The 15,641-nt window shown below is 52.2% G+C and overlaps 1 protein-coding gene across 2 annotated transcripts in view; it reads right to left on the bottom strand.

Annotated features, from left to right (window-relative positions):
- Window positions 1-8,898: 8,898 nt before the first annotated feature.
- LOC128823069 (uncharacterized) overlaps window positions 8,899-15,641 on the bottom strand; it is a 28,020-nt gene continuing 21,277 nt past the window's right edge. For both annotated transcript variants that reach the window (XR_008441654.1, XM_054005146.1), the window contains exons 2-3: window positions 14,251-14,381; window positions 8,899-9,676 (exon numbers count right to left, since the gene is read on the bottom strand). The gene's annotated coding sequence lies outside the window, so the exon portion shown is untranslated. The remainder of the gene's footprint in view (window positions 9,677-14,250; window positions 14,382-15,641) is intronic.

Here is a 15,641-nt window from a genome sequence, read left to right as displayed (position 1 = left end):
AGCCCTGTACACCAGTGGTTCCCAACCTTTTTTGTCTGGCGGGCGCCAGACAACGAGCCACAGAGGACCGTGGTGGCAGACAAGTATCCGCCAAAATGCCGCCGACAAGCGGCAACGTCAGTAGGCATCGCCGCCAAAATGCCTCCGAGAAGCAGCGTCATCCAGAGGCTTCGGCACCGAAAACTGGTGGCATTTCAGCGGCGACACCTCTGGATGCTGCTGCTTCTCGGCGGCATTTCAGCGGATGCTCGTCCACCGACCAGTACGCTGGCACACTTAGGCCTGGTCTACACTACGGGTTTAGGTCGACTTTAGCAGCGTTAAATCGAATTAAGCCTGGACACGTTCACACAACGAAGCCCTTTCTTTCGACTTAAAGGGCCCTTTAAACCGGTTTCTTTACACCACCTTCGACGAGGGGATTAGCGATAAAATCGACCTTTGCGGGTCGGAATTGGGGTAGTGTGGACGGAATTCGACGTTATTGGCCTCCGGGAGCTATCTCACAGTGCTTCATTGTGACCGCTCTGGACAGCACTCTCAACTCAGATGCACTGACCAGGTAGACAGGAAAAGACCCGCGAACGTTTGAATTTCATTTCCCGTTTGCCCAGCGTAGAGAGCACAGGTAACCACGCAGAGCTCATCAGCACAGGTAACTGTGATGGAGTCCCAGGATCGCAAAAGAGCTCCAGCATGGACCGAACGGGAGCTACGGGATCTGCTCGCCATATGGGGAGATGAATCAGTGCTAGCTGAACTCCGTAGCAGTAAAAGAAATGGCAAAGTATTAGAAAAGATCTCCAAGGCCATGAAGGACCGGGGCCATAACAGGGACACACAGCAGTACCGCGTGAAAATTAAGGTGCTACGGCAAGCCTACCACAAAGCCAGAGAAGCAAATGGAAGGTCCGGGGCAGAGCCGCAAACTTGCCGCTTCTACGCGGAGCTGCATGCCATTCTAGGGGGTGCAGCCACCACTACCCCAACCGTGTGCTATGACTCCGTCAATGGAGAAACACACAGGGAAGAGGGTTCGGGGAACGAGGAAGATGAGGATGGAGGTACTGTAGGTAGCTCACAGCAGCAAGGAAGCGGAGAAACCGGTTTGCCCAACAGCCAGGATATGTTTGTCACCCTGGACCTGGAACCAGTAACCCCCGAACTCACCCAAGACCCTCAGGGCACACAGGGGACCTCTGGTGAGTGTACCTTTGTAAATATTACACATGGTTTAAAAGCAAGCGTGTTTAATGATTAATGATTAATTTGCCCTGGCAATCGCGGCCAGTACAGCTACTGGAAAAGTCTGTTAACGTGTATGGGGATGGAGCGGAAATCCTCCAGGGACATCTCCAGAAAGCTCTCCTTCATGTATTCCCAAAGCCTTTGCAAAAGGTTTCTGGGGAGGGCTGCCTTATCCCGTCCGCCATGGTAGGACACTTTACCACACCAGGCCAGTCTGGAATCATTGCATAACAAAGCATGGCAGCGTATGGTCCCGGTGTTTGCTGGCATGCAGACAACATCCATTCCTTATCTCTCTTTGTTATCCTCAGGAGAGTGATATCATTCACGGTCACCTGGTTGAAATGGGGTGATTTTATTAAGGGGACATTCAGAGGTGCCCGTTCCTGCTCTTCTGAACAGAAATGTTCCCCGCTGTTAACCACGCGGTGCGGGGAGGGGTGAAGTGATCATCCCAGAGAATCGTGTGTGTGTGTGTGGGGTGGTTTACTTGGGTTTGTGCTGCATGTTAACCCGGAAACCGCAGCCCCTCCTTTTACATTGAAAACCCATTTTAAATGGCCAACCCAATTCATCCTTGATATGGGAAATGCGCTGCTGTTTGAAACCATTCCCGCATGTTAAGAAGGTTAAAAAAGCCAAAAGACTGTGGCTTACCATGGCTGCCTGCAAGCCGAAATATGTTGCCTGGCACTGCGTAAGTGATCTCTCATACCAAACCGGCAGGCAGAGGAAAAATGCAACCTTGTAACGAAAGAGTGTACCCATTGTTCTCTAAAATGTGTCTTTTTTAACCACCTCTCCCTTCTCCTCCACCAGCTGCAAATGTTTCTCCTTCGCAGAGGCTAGTGAACATTAGAAAGAGAAAACGGAGGACGCGGGACGATATGTTCATGGAGCTCCAGATGTCCTCCCACGCTGATAGAGCACAGCAGAATGCGTGGAGGCAGTCAATGTCAGACATGAGAAAAGCACAATATGAACGAGAGGAGAGGTGGCGGGCTGAATGGCGGGATGAAAAGAGCAAGTGGCGAACTGAAGATGATAGGTGGCATCAGCTTGCAGACAGACGGTAAGAGTCAATGCTCCGTCTGCTAGAGCATCAAACTGATATGCTCCAGCGTATGGTTGAGCTGCAGGAAAGGCAGCAGGAGCAGAGACCGCCACTACAGCCCCTGTTTAACCAACAGCCCTCCTCCCCAAGTTCCATAGCCTCCTCACCCAGACGCCCAAGAACACGGTGGGGGGGCCTCCGTCCACCCAGTCACTCCACCCCAGATGATCGCCCAAGCATCAGAAGGCTGGCCTTCAATAAGACTTAAAGTTTTAAAATGCAGTGTGTCCTTTTCCATCCCTCCTCCCCCACCCATCCCAGGCTACCTTGGCAATTATCCCCCTACTTATGTGAGGAATTAATAAAGAATGCATGAATGTGAAAAAACAATGACTTTATTGCCTCTGCAAGCGGTGCTCGAAGTGGGGAGGGGAGGGTGGGGTGGTTGGTTTACAGGGAAGTAGAGTGAACCGGGTCGGGGGGGGTTGGAGGGTTCATCAAGGAGAAACAAACAGAAGTTTCATACAGTAGCCTGGCCAGTCACAAAACTCGTTTTCAAAGCTTCTCTGATGCGCACCGCACCCTGCTGTGCTCCTCTAACCGCCCTGGTGTCTGGCTGCACGTAATCAGCGGCCAGGCGAGTTGCCTCAACCTCCCACCCTGCCATAAATGTCTCCCCCTTACTCTCACAAATATTGTGGAGCGCACAGCAAGCAGCAATAACAATGGGGATATTCTTTTCGCTGAGGTCTGAGCGAGTCAGTAAGCTGCGCCAGCACGCTTTTAAACGTCCAAATGCACATTCCACCACCATTCGGCACTTGCTCAGCCTATAGTTGAACAGGTCCTGACTCCTGTCCAGGCTGCCTGTGTACGGCTTCATGAGCCATGGCATTAAGGGGTAGGCTGGGTCCCCAAGGATCACGATAGGCATTTCAACATCCCCAACGGTTACTTTCTGGTCTGGGAAGAAAGTCCCTTCCTCCAGCTTTCGAAACAGACCAGAGTGCCTGAAGACGCGAGCATCATGTACCTTTCCCGGCCATCCCAGGTTGATGTTGGTGAAACGTCCCTTGTGATCCACCAGGGCTTGCAGCACATTGAAAAGTACCCCTTGCAGTTTATGTACTCGGTGGCTTGGTGCTCCGGTGCCAAGATAGGAATATGGGTTCCGTCTATGGTCCCACCACAGTTTGGGAATCCCATTTCAGCAAAACCATCCACTATTGCCTGCACATTGCCCAGAGTCACTACCCTTGATATCACCAGGTCTTTTATTGCCCTGGAAACTTGGATCACAGCAGCCCCCACCGTAGATTTGCCCACTCCAAATTGATTCCCGACTGACCGGTAGCTGTCTGGCATTGCAAGCTTCCACAGGGCTATCGCCACTCACTTCTCAACTGTGAGGGCTGCTCTCATCTTGGTATTCTGGCGCTTCAGGGCAGGGGAAAGCAAGTCACAAAGTTCCACGAAAGTGCCCTTACGCATGCGAAAGTTTCGCAGCCACTGGGAATCGTCCCACACCTGCAGCACGATGCGGTCCCACCAGTCTGTGCTTGTTTCCCGGGCCCAGAATCGGCGTTCCACGCCATGAACCTGCCCCAGTAACACCATGATTTCCACATTTCTGGTGCCTGTACCTTGTGAGAGGTCTATGTCCATGTCAATTTCCTCATCACTCTCTTCGCCGCGCTGCAATCGCCTCCTCGGCTGGTCCGGGTTTCGCCTTGGCATGTCCTGGCTCTGCATATACTCCAGGACAATGCGCGTGGTGTTCATAGTGCTCATAATTGCTGCAGTGATCTGAGCAGGCTCCATGGTCCCAGTGCTAGCTATGGCGCCTGGTCTGAAAAAAGGCGCGAAACTAGTATCTGATGGACCAGGAGAAGGAGGGAGGGTGGGAGGCAGGGAGGGGCGAGTGATGACATGGCGTACAGGTACAGGGAATTAAAATCAAGAAAGGTGGCTGTGCATCAGGGAGAAACACAAACAACTGTCACACAGAATGGTCCCCCCAAAGATTAAACTGAAAACCCTGGGTTTAGCAGGCCATTGATTTGATGGAGGGAGGGGGAAGCAAATGAATACAGAACAAATTTATTTTTTACATCTTAAGACAACGGTGCAGCATGACTGATAGCCCTCGGCATCTTTCTGGGCGCTTGGCAGTTAGTGTACTACGATGGCCTTCAGGCCTATTGCACAATCTGCTGCTCAGGGAAGACTCTGCTAATGTGCGATGACCCGACTTGTAATAGGACGGTTACCAGTCATAATACACCATCTACTGCCAAAAGGCAAGGGGATGGTGCAATGCAGCCCCACGGCTGCCAGCACCCAGATCGCCGATGAAGGCTACCAGTCATGCTACACCGTCTACCGCCAAAAGGCAGTTAGCAGCTGCTGCTGTGTAGCAATGCAGTCCCACGTCTGCCAGCACCCAGAGGACATATGGTGACGGTGAGCTCAGCTGAGCTGAGCGGGCTCCATGCTTGCCGTGGTATGTTGTCTGCACAGGTAACCCAGGTAAAAAGGCGCGAATCGATTGTCTGCCGTTACTGTGACGGAGGGGGAGGGGCCTGACGACATGTACCCAGAACCTCCCGCGACACTGTTTTGCATCATCCGGGCATTGGGATCTCAACCCAGAATTCCAATGGGCGGCGGAGACTGCGGGAACTGTGGGATAGCTACCCATAGTGCAATGCTCCGGAAGTCGACGCTAGCCTCGGTACTGTGGACGCGGTCCACCGACTAGAGCACTTAGAGCATTTTATGTGGGGACACACACAATCGGCTGTATACAACCGGTTTCTATAAAACCGGCTTCTATAAATTCGAACTAATTTCGTAGTGTCGACGCTCCAGTGGGCGCCGCATTGGGGACCCCTGCTGTACACTAACCCAGTCCTATACAGAACTGTGTACAGTAACCCTAGCCCTGTACAGTAACCCTATAGACTAATTCTAACCTTGTACACTAAACCAGCCCTATACACAACTGTGGCGGTCCACGTCCCCAAGGGTATGAGCGGCGTGGACTATCTGCCACTGTCCGTAAAATAGCCCTTTTGTTCAGGGCAGTGTGGCCTAACAGCCAGAGTCTATGGCATCCCCTTTAAGGCAGGGTGCCAAAATATTAACAACAGGCTCCCACCTCCTCACCCCATGAGGAGATCGTGCCCCCCCTGGACTCCTGCCCCATCCAACCCCCCATGTTCCTTGCGGCCCCCCCCAGGACCCCTGCCCCATCCACCCCCCTTCCCTGTTGCCTGACTGCCCCCTGCTGCCCCATCCAACCCCTCCTCGCATTCCTGATGGCCCTCCTGGGATCCCTGCCCCATTCGATCCCCCTGTTCCCTGCCCTCTGACCACCCCGACCCCTATCCATCTCCCCACAAGCTCCCGAACACCCATGCCCTCTTCCAACACCCCCTCCCTGCTCCCTTACCGCGCTGCCTGGAGCTGCTCGGCTGGGTCCAGGTCTGGGTCCGCTCGGCCAGGTCCAGGTCCGGGTCCGATCAGCCGGGTCCGGGGCTGGGTCCGCTGGACCGGGACCGGCACCACGGGACTCAAGCCGGGCCGGGCCGGAGCCACTTGGCCGGGACCAGCGCGGCGGGGCCCGAGCTGGGCCGGGCTGGAGCCACTCGGCTGGGCCCAGGACCAGGGCCAGTGCCGCGGGGCCCGAGCCAGGTTGGGCTGGGACGGAGCCGCTCAGCCAGGCGCGGGGCCCAAGCTGGTCCGGGCCGGAGCCGCGCCACGGGGCCCGAGCCGGGCTGGGCTGGAGCCGGTTGGCCAGAACCGGTGCGGCACCATGGGGCCCAAGCCAGGCCGGGACTGGGCTGCAGCGCTCAGCGGGGCCAGGCCACGGCCAGGGGGCCGGGCCAGAGAGAACTGCTCGGCCGGAGCCGGACTGGGCTGGGCTGGGCTGGGCCGCGCCGTGCTGCGCCTCCCTGGAGCTCTCCTCGCGCTCCCCCCTCCCGCCCCAGCTTACCTGCCTGCTGCTTGTTTCAGGCTTCCCGCAAACATCTGATTCGCGGGTAGCAGGGGAGGGGGAGGAGAAGCGGGCGGAGCGTTCAGGGGAGGAGGGGGAAGTGAGCTGGGGCCAGGGACAGCCGCCCAAGCTTTTGTTAAATTTAAAAGCCCTTTTAAAACTGGTTGTCCCTAAATAACCGGTTCTAAAAGGGCTTATAAATTTAACAACCAGTTCCTGTGAACCGGTGGGAACTGGCTCCAGCTCACCATTGCCCCTCAGGGATTATTATGTGGGGATCACGAGCCACTCAGGTCTGAAGGCAGCGCTGCCGCCAGCAACAGAACAGAAGTAAGGGTGGTACTAGGGTGCAAAGTCTGCTGTGAAAAGTGATATTGGCAAAGTTTCTTCGCACCCTCAGTAACAGTAACTATTAAAACAACCTTTTCTGCTTATAACAAGAATTCAATAAAAATGTGGTTTAGTCTTAATTTAAAAGTGGTGAGAAAAGGTCCATTCATTTTAAACAACAGGGTTAGAAACTTAGCATGGGAAATAATGTTAAATATAAAAAATGTGTTTTGAATTTACAAGTGCGTGTGTGGGGGGGGGGTCGCTCTCACAGGCTTGCTGTATGAAAGGGATTGGCAACACAACACGTTTGAGAATTGTTCTCATGGCTCTTCTCTGACCCGTCTCCAATTTATCAGCATCCTGTTTGAATTGCGACCACCAGAACTGGACCCAGGATCCCAGCAGTGGTCGCACCAGGGCCAAATCCAGAGGTAAAAATCACCTCTCTGCTCCTACTCCAGATTCCCCCATTTATACACACCAGGATCACATGAACCCTTTTGGCTGCAGCATTGCACAGGGAGCTTGTGTTCGGCTGATTATCCAGGTAACCAACTGAAATGACATAGGGTAGAAAGAAGCAGAACTATTGGCTGGAAAATAGCCCCAAATCGCAGACAGGTTGCATTGAAATTTGACAATAGATTTAATCATTGCAATAACTTTCTTGGGCTCAGGACCAACCCACAAGACTATTAGAACGTCAGCCTAACCCCTTGGATCAGGGCCACCAGACCACGGCCCCATCACTTTTAAGAAGGTACATGGAAAACAGGGGCCGGTTTTTCTGGTCCCCTGTTTGTTCCCAGTCGAGAGACATAATTTGCCTTTCCCGCCCCGTTGCTGGACCAGTGGATTCCTGGAGGATGGCGGCTGTTGGAAGGGGGTGGGTGGAGGGGCTCCCTCCGGGGGGCCTCAGGATGCAGTTGAGGGAGCCCCTGGGATCTGTGCCCCGCCCAGCACTTTTCATGGCCCTCCACAGCCCCTGCATTGCCAAATCTATTCCAGCTCTGGTGCCAGACGCCTCTTTTTCGCTCAGTTGGGGGAAGGATGGGTGTGTCTTGTCTCCGCCGCACACGCATCTGTCCTCTTTCGCTCCCTTCCTTGGCACATCCTTCAGGTTTCTCTGGTGCCGTTCTCAGCTACTTTGCCAGCCTTACAGTCATCTCCCCCCGTTAAAATGCAGCTGCTTCTGGGGGTGGGGTATTGGGGCAGTTTATACAGGGACCCCTCGCCCGGCGCTGAGATGCAGCCACCTCTGGGGCAGGGCGGCTGGTTATACAGGGGTCCCTTGCCCAGCACTGTGTAGCACCTGACACCATGTGGGTCCTGATCTCAGTTAGGGTCTGTGCAGCACCTGGCACAAGGGGGGACCTCCAGCTGCAACCGTAACACAAATAATTCATATAAATATCTAAATTTCCTTTTACATCTTCTAGGCTCTTCCCTTTCTCTGGAGGTGATAGATCGGCTCACCTTCCTAACAGCCCCAGATCGCCTTAGTTCAATGGGACTGGTTTGAAATGTGTGAGGATGTGACCGGTCGCTTCCCAGCTTATGGCTGCTCCCACTGCTTAGCCGAAGGCCTTAGCCTAAGAACCAGGCCTCAGGCTGTCACAGTGGGAGAAGGCCCTGACAACGGCAGACAGTGATTTTGATTCTTTCTTGTATCCCTCTATAACTAGCTAAATAATAAACATACACCTAAATTCTTAAAGTATAGGCCTTTACAGACAGGCCTGAATATCCATATCCTAACACTCCACCCCCACCCCCCCTTTTTTTTTTTTTTTTTTTTTGCAAACAGGCCTAAATACCTATATCCCAACACCCTGCTCCCCAAACCCCATCCCCGCTACCCCCATCCCTGCTCCCCAAATCCATCCCTGCTCCCCAAATCCATCCCTGCTCCCCAACCCCCATCCCCGCTACCCCATCCATTCCCAAAACCCCATCCCTGCTCTGCAAACCCCATCCCTGTTGCTCCCCCCATCCCATCCCTACTGCTCCCCAAATCCCATCCCTGCTGTGACACACACACACACACATGGGTGCAATCTGGAACGGGGGTACCACTGAACCCTCTGGTATACCAGCCTGGGCTCCCTCACTGACTGTGATGCCGTGACAAGCTGCAGACCCACTCCCAGTCCTGCACTTATACAAACTTTTACACAGGCAGGGACACACCCATCTGCAATTACATGAAGGCTTCTCCTCAGCCACTCATCAACTAACATTAGAGAAAGAACAGGAGTACTTGTGGCACCTTAGAGACTAACAAATTTATTAGAGCATAAGCTTTCGTGGACTACAGCCCACTTCTTCGGATGCATACAGAGTGAAATAAATATTGAGGAGATATATATACACACATACAGAGAGCATAAACAGGTGGGAGTTGTCTTACCAACTCTGAGAGGCCAATTAAGTAAGAGAAAAAAAACTTTTGAAGTGATAATCAAGATAGCCCAGTACAGACAGTTTGATAAGAAGTGTGAGAATACTTACAAGGGGAGATAGATTCAATGTTTGTAATGGCTCAGCCATTCCCAGTCCTTATTCAATCCTGAGTTGATTATGTCTAGTTTGCATATCAATTCCAGCTCAGCAGTCTCTCGTTGGAGTCTGTTTTTGAAGTTTTTCTGTTGTAAAATAGCCACCCGCAGGTCTGTCATAGAATGACCAGACAGGTTAAAGTGTTCTCCCACTGGTTTTTGAGTATTATGCTTCCTGATGTCAGATTTGTGTCCATTAATTCTTTTGAGGAGAGACTGTCCGGTTTGGCCAATGTACATGGCAGAGGGGCATTGCTGGCACATGATGGCATATATCACATTGTCTCACCCTGTTAGATGTCTTGGCCTTCACAACATCTTCTGGCAAGGAGTTCCACAGGGCTGGTATTGCAAAATCACACGTGTTCCTGAGATGTACGAGGCACAGGACATAAACGCAGTCCAGAAGGGTGGTACGAGAACACCCTGGAACCTAGTAGGGTAAAAACACTCTCCCCAAGGATAACAAGGACACGTTGGCCTCTCCTAAAGATAAAGTCAAATGAGAGCGTGCTGGATAGAGATGTTTTGATCGAATCAACATGTACAAGGTAAAGGGTGATAACTAATATAAAAACATAAAAATGGCCATACTAGGTCAGACCACTCCATCTAGCCCGGTATCCTGTCTTCTGACAGTAGCCAATGCCAGGTGCCCCAGAGGGAATGAACAGAACAGGTAAACACCAAGTGATCCATCCCCTGCTGCCCATTCCCAGCTTCTGTCAAACAGTGGCTGAGGCACCATCTCTGCCCATCCTGGCTAATAGCCATTGATGGACCTGTTCTCCATGAATTTATCTAGTTCTTTTTAGAACCCTATTAGTATCTTGGCCTTCACAACATCTTCTGGCAAGGAGTTCCACAGGTTGACTGTGTGTTCTGTGAAAAAATACTTCCTTTTGTTTCTTTTAAACCTGCTGCCTATTCATTTCATTGGGAGACCCCTAGTTCTTGTGTTATGAGAAGGAGTAAATAACACTTCCTTATTTACTCTCCCACATCAGAAGGGCAATTGGGGTTGCCAGCAACCCTCCAGAGTCACCAGGAATTAAAGATTAATCTGTAATCTCCAGGAATACGTCCACCTAAGACTGGCAGCCCTGCGGGCAATGCGTCACTTGTTTGTATCCGGGTATAAAGAGGGGTCATGGAGCAGGTGCCTTTGTCCGGCCGAGAGGGGAACAGAAAGTCCTGCCACTCACTGAGCTGACAGCATTGTCTCGGGCATTCATGTGGTAGTGCCCCTGTGACCACTGAGCCAGGGCATTAGCACCCTGCACCAGGGGTGCCACAATAGGGCGGGGGGCAGGGGGTCATGGCCCGTCCACTTTTTGCCACGGGCCCCGCCCCTGCCCCACCTCTTCCCCCTGAGGCCCCGCCCCCTGCCAGGCCAGAAGGTGGAGCCTGGTTGGGGAGCCTGAGCAGTTGTGGGGAGCTGCGGACCCTCGACCTGCCCAGGGTGGAGGCCCCGAGAGCAGCCCGCGGCCCATGTCCCTGCCCCCTGAGGCCCTCGCCCAGGGCAGATAGAGGGTCCGCGGCTCCCCACAGCCGCCCGGGCGACTCTTACCATGGCCCGGCTGTGGCTCCGAGGCCCCATCCCCCGGCCAGAGTCAAGTCGGGGTAAGCGCCGTGCAGGCTGCTGTGGGAGCCGTGGGCCAGGGGCTGCTCTCAGTCCCACCCACCCAGGGCAGGTCGAGGGTCCACGGCTTCTGGCCCCACTCCGGCTTCCAACTTGACCAGGGGCAGGACTTGGGGGGGAAGAGAAGGGGCAGGGCTGGGGCCACGGAGGGGGCAGGGGCCCCTGCCCTGCTCTGTTGGCAATAACTCTGGCCGGGGGCCTTTGCTGCTAGCTGCGTCTGGTGGCCTCATGGGGGTTCGATCGAGGTCTGCTGGCCCGGCTTTCTGCGCAGGGCCAGGATGGCAAACACCGCCAATGCACACACACAGCCAACAACTCATGAGAGCAGCAATCCGCTGCCCGCTGGGACTGTTCCCCGGATCCTGGCAGGGCACTGTGAACTATGAAGCTCTTTGCCTTGAAATAACTCCAGTCCCTTTGTCTCCATCTTTCCCCGGCAATTCGAGGTAACCAGGCGCACCTGGGAGCCCCAGCCTCTGCCTAGCAGGGGCTGTTTTGCAATCAAGAGGCTGGAAGAGAAACGGGAGTTATCGAAAGGGGGTCGTGACGAAGTGGGGGATGTTCTTGTTTTTTCCTTGTTTTTCCAATGGTTTGCATGCAGAGGGGGTGGGACTCAGTTTCCCTGGGTGTTACTGGTTTAACGAGGTGAGGGGAGAGGGGGTTTATTGTTACAGAGGACTACCCACAATAATGCTTCCCTAGATCTCTTGTTCTCTGGAGGGGCCACTCACCCCTCCCCTCTGGGAGCAGAGGCGTGGGGCTCTGGACCTTTTGCAGGCCGTTGGCTGGGTTAGAGCTGGCAATATATCTGCGCTGACCCCCAATCTCTGAGCTCAGTGTGAGTGGTGCCCCTGGAGGTCACTTAAAGCAGAGCCTCCATGAGCCAGGGCGGTTCCCCTTTTGCCCCAGAAGCTGGAGCAAAAGTGCAATGAGCAGCGTGCAGGAATTAGGGGGAATCCCTGGCATCCCCCAACTCTGCAGGGGTCTAACCCTGCTCCCCCTGCCTCTCCCCATGCTCTCTCCCCCCAGGTGGACAAATACCAGATGCCCAGAGCACAATGCGTGGGGCCGATCATGCTGATCTGACTGCACAAGGAGCCCTATTCCTTCTTCCCCTCGGACAGCTGGCTCTGCAACTGTGTCCAGGTGACGTCACCTGAGGGGGACACCTACCGCTTCCCCTGCTACCAATGGATCGAGGGGTACTGCACCGTGGAGCTGCAAGAAGGGGCAGGTAGGTTCCCAAAGCCAATTCCCCCACTTCACACAAGGGATCACAGGCCCTGCCTGCCCACTGCTCCCTCATCTCTGTGCCCCCTAACACAAGCGCCTCTCGCCCGCCCAACAGCAAGTCCTGAGGGAGCACAGTGCTTCCAGGGTACTGCAAATGACTCCAAGATCTCTTTCTTGATGGGTAGCAGGTAAGTTAGACCCCATCATTTTGTATGCATAGTTGGGATTATATTTTGCCATATGCAGTACTTTGCACTTAACATTGAATTTCATCTGCCATTGTGTTGCCCAGTCACCCAGTTTTGTGAGATCCCTTTGTAACGCTTCACAGTCAGCTTTGGGCTTAACTATTTTGAGTAATTTTGTATTGTGTGCAAATTTTTCCACCTCCCTGTTTACCCCTTTTTGCAGATCATTTATGAATATGTTGAACAGGACTGGTCCCCCCAGTACAGACCTCTGGGGAGCACCACTATTTACCTCTCTCTGTTCTGCAAATGGGCCATTTACTCCTACCCTTTGTTTCCTATCTTTTAACTGGAATGCCTGGCAATGCTTTCAGTATCCTCAAAGGATCTGTAGTGGGGTGGTTACCCCACTCCTGCCCTGAAGGGCTTAAAACAGCCCTGGGAGAGGGCTGTGGCAGGGGAAAAGCTGGGCTGATTGGGAAAGCAGCCACAGCTCTAGCCAGTGCAATCAGGGCCCAGCTGGCCTTTATAAGAGGGCAGTGGGCCAGAAGGACACATGCTCTCTCTAGCCCCTAGAGAGAGAAGGACCTGGCTGCCTGAGAAGCTGAGGAGGGTACCTAGGGTGGAGCAGTGCTGGGGAAGGACAGAGGGAGCTCGGGAGCTCCAGCCTAGCAAAGCCCCAAGCTGCAGGCCGAGGTAAGGGCTCACAAAAGGGTACTAGGACTGCAGAGGGGCAGCCCAGGAATAGGCAGAGGCAGCTGGTCCAACCCCTGTTGCCGATGATGAGTGATTAACAGACGGCGTCTGCCCCAGTGAGTGTGGGCTAAATGGAGACTGGCAGTAACCACTGAGGCAAGGTGGGGATAGAGGGTTGGGGGTTCCCCTGGGAGGGAGATTCAGAGTGAGGGGGTACTGTGGTGGGTGGAACCCCTGAGTAAAGGGCACCGGGATTGTCTCATTCCCAGTTGTTCTCCCGCTGGTCTGGGTTGTGCTGGGCAGCAGGTTGTTTTCTTTTTACCATTTCCTTTATTGAAAATCTATTTCAATGAATCATTTCAGCCTCTGCAACACTGGAAGGAAATGGGGTGAGTCGGAGGGATTCACTCTTTCCCCATCACTAGGCCTGCTCACTCCACCAGCGCTGGCCTATATCTGAGCCACAGTGGAGTTTATCCTCCCTATATACCCCTCCACCTCCCAAAGAGTCTCTGCACTTAATAACAGCAATTGGATCCTAAATTGGACTCATTAGGGCTGGAGCTGAAAGTGGCTGGGGAATTCTAATGGATCCCAAACCCAGTGTGATCATTCTACGCTTTAATCCCCGTTTCCATCTATTGGCAAAGCCACTTCTGGATGTTTTCCTGCCGAGCTGGGATTTTCCTCAATACGCTGTTGCTCTTTTTTTTTTTTTTTTTTAATATAAATAACATGACTCCATAATAATGAACTGCTGTTGAGTGAAGCAGGTTTGAATGGATCAGAGGAGAAGGCAACGGGGGAATCTGCTCTCCTGATTTTTGAGTCATCAGATGTAACCTGCTCTGGAATTTCATTTTGTATGAAAGAGAAAGTGACTTATACCACTCTGTGTTGCGGGTTTTTCTCTCTCTCCTGAAGGCCATTTGGTCACATAACTGAATATTAGTTTTGTTCTCCTGGATGTAGCTCAGATTTTTCAGGGACTTTGGGACAAATGACTGTTTGCTAAACAAGTACTGTCTTATTTTATTTTTGTCTTTTCCCCACCACAGCATGATGACACAGAAGAAGCTCAAGTGCAGTTCACTCACCAGGAGAGGATACTCCGGGCCATCGGGCGTGCTACCAAGGCAACAGTAGTGGGTTTAGGGCTCAGCTCTGAAATAGTGAACAGCACACCCCAAATTGTGCAACTAACTGAAGTAATTGGGTGTGTGTGGCCTATGATTTGGGAAACGCTGTCCCTGTCTGTGTTGATGTGGAGAAAACACAAGTGTCATTTTTGGTGAACTTACCCTTGGTAGATGCTGCAAATGTTCACTACAATGAAATCAGTAGCTGCATTCTCTCTATTTTTTAATATATTCCGCTCCTTTGGTGACTTACAGGGATTCTACTGCAGCTGTGTATTACTCCTGGGGGAATTCTGCACCAAAAAATTAAAAATTCAGCATACAATATTTTAAAATTCTGCATCTTTTAGTTGTCAAAATAATACAATGTAATCATGCCAGCTTCAATTATTTTGGTAGTTTATTTCAAATTATCTGTCAGGAAGTGTGTCTCTAACAATACAGACAAAAAAAAGATGCTGGTGATTTTTTTTTTTTTTTTTTTTTTTGGACAAATAGATTCTTTGCTAGGCATATGAATACAGGACTTTGAGTAATTCATTTATATTACAATACAGAATTGTTTTTCCCGCACCTGTCAGAAGCAGTGCAAAGGCTTTGGGGAGTCAGGGGTAATGGAGGAGCTGAGGGAGAGAGATTGGAGTGAACCTCTCGGGGTGTGGGTGGGAGAAGTATGGAACAGGTTTTTTTGCAGGGGAGGTGTGATTGTTAGGGAATTGGGGAGCCTTCCCCATGCAGACCCTCTCCAATTCAGTCAGGCACCTCTCCCCATGTCTCTGCACCCCCATCTCCATGGGTCTCTGCAGTCTTCTCCCCCATCCCCATGTGTTCCCGCAGCCACCCATCCCCATCCCCACATGGCCTTGCACCCGCACTCCCATTCAACCCCTGGCTCAATGATGTAACTCCACTAGGTCCTGAGCCACTAGGAAAAGGTTAGCCACACCTTGGTGAAACTAAGGTAGCCCTGAAGTTGTGGCTTAAATGTGAACAATAAATTGATGTTAGTATTAAAATATGCAAGCGGCTGAGTGTGGATCGCACTGCCTGGGTGAAGTTCTGTGATTAGGATTAATAAACAAATGGACAGCTGCCTCCTTGGGTTCCGGTTTCAGGATTTATAAGGGTTGATTTTCTGCTGTATTGTTCCGATGATTTGGTCAAACTGATAACAAAGATCTTGCTTTAGAATCAAGTCAACTAAGTGATTTCCTGATCTGACCTGAATGTGATCACTGTATTGTGTACCCCAGAGCTAGCTGAGTGGTGTTAATAAAACTTTAGATTTAGTGAAGTGTTTTCTTCATTTTGCTTTATACATTTGAATTAAATGTATGAGAGCTATTGTGTCATGTCTTTCAATAAGCTACATAAGCCAGCCAGAACTGTAGAAAATCTGGGTGGAGAGCAGCCTGTGCAACTCGGAGCCTTATCAGTGCCCTCTATATTAACCCTTTGTCTCTCATTGGGGAGCAGCTGGGCAGGCACCCATCTCAGCTTCTGCTGCAACCTAGGGGTCTCAAAGCATCACAAGGGAAAATGAGCTCCTCTTC

This window comes from Malaclemys terrapin, chromosome 15, assembly GCF_027887155.1.
Source record: "Malaclemys terrapin pileata isolate rMalTer1 chromosome 15, rMalTer1.hap1, whole genome shotgun sequence".
Lineage (NCBI taxonomy): Eukaryota > Metazoa > Chordata > Testudines > Emydidae > Malaclemys > Malaclemys terrapin.
Note: the sequence above shows the minus strand (reverse complement) of the source record. Positions and strands in the feature narration are given on the sequence as shown.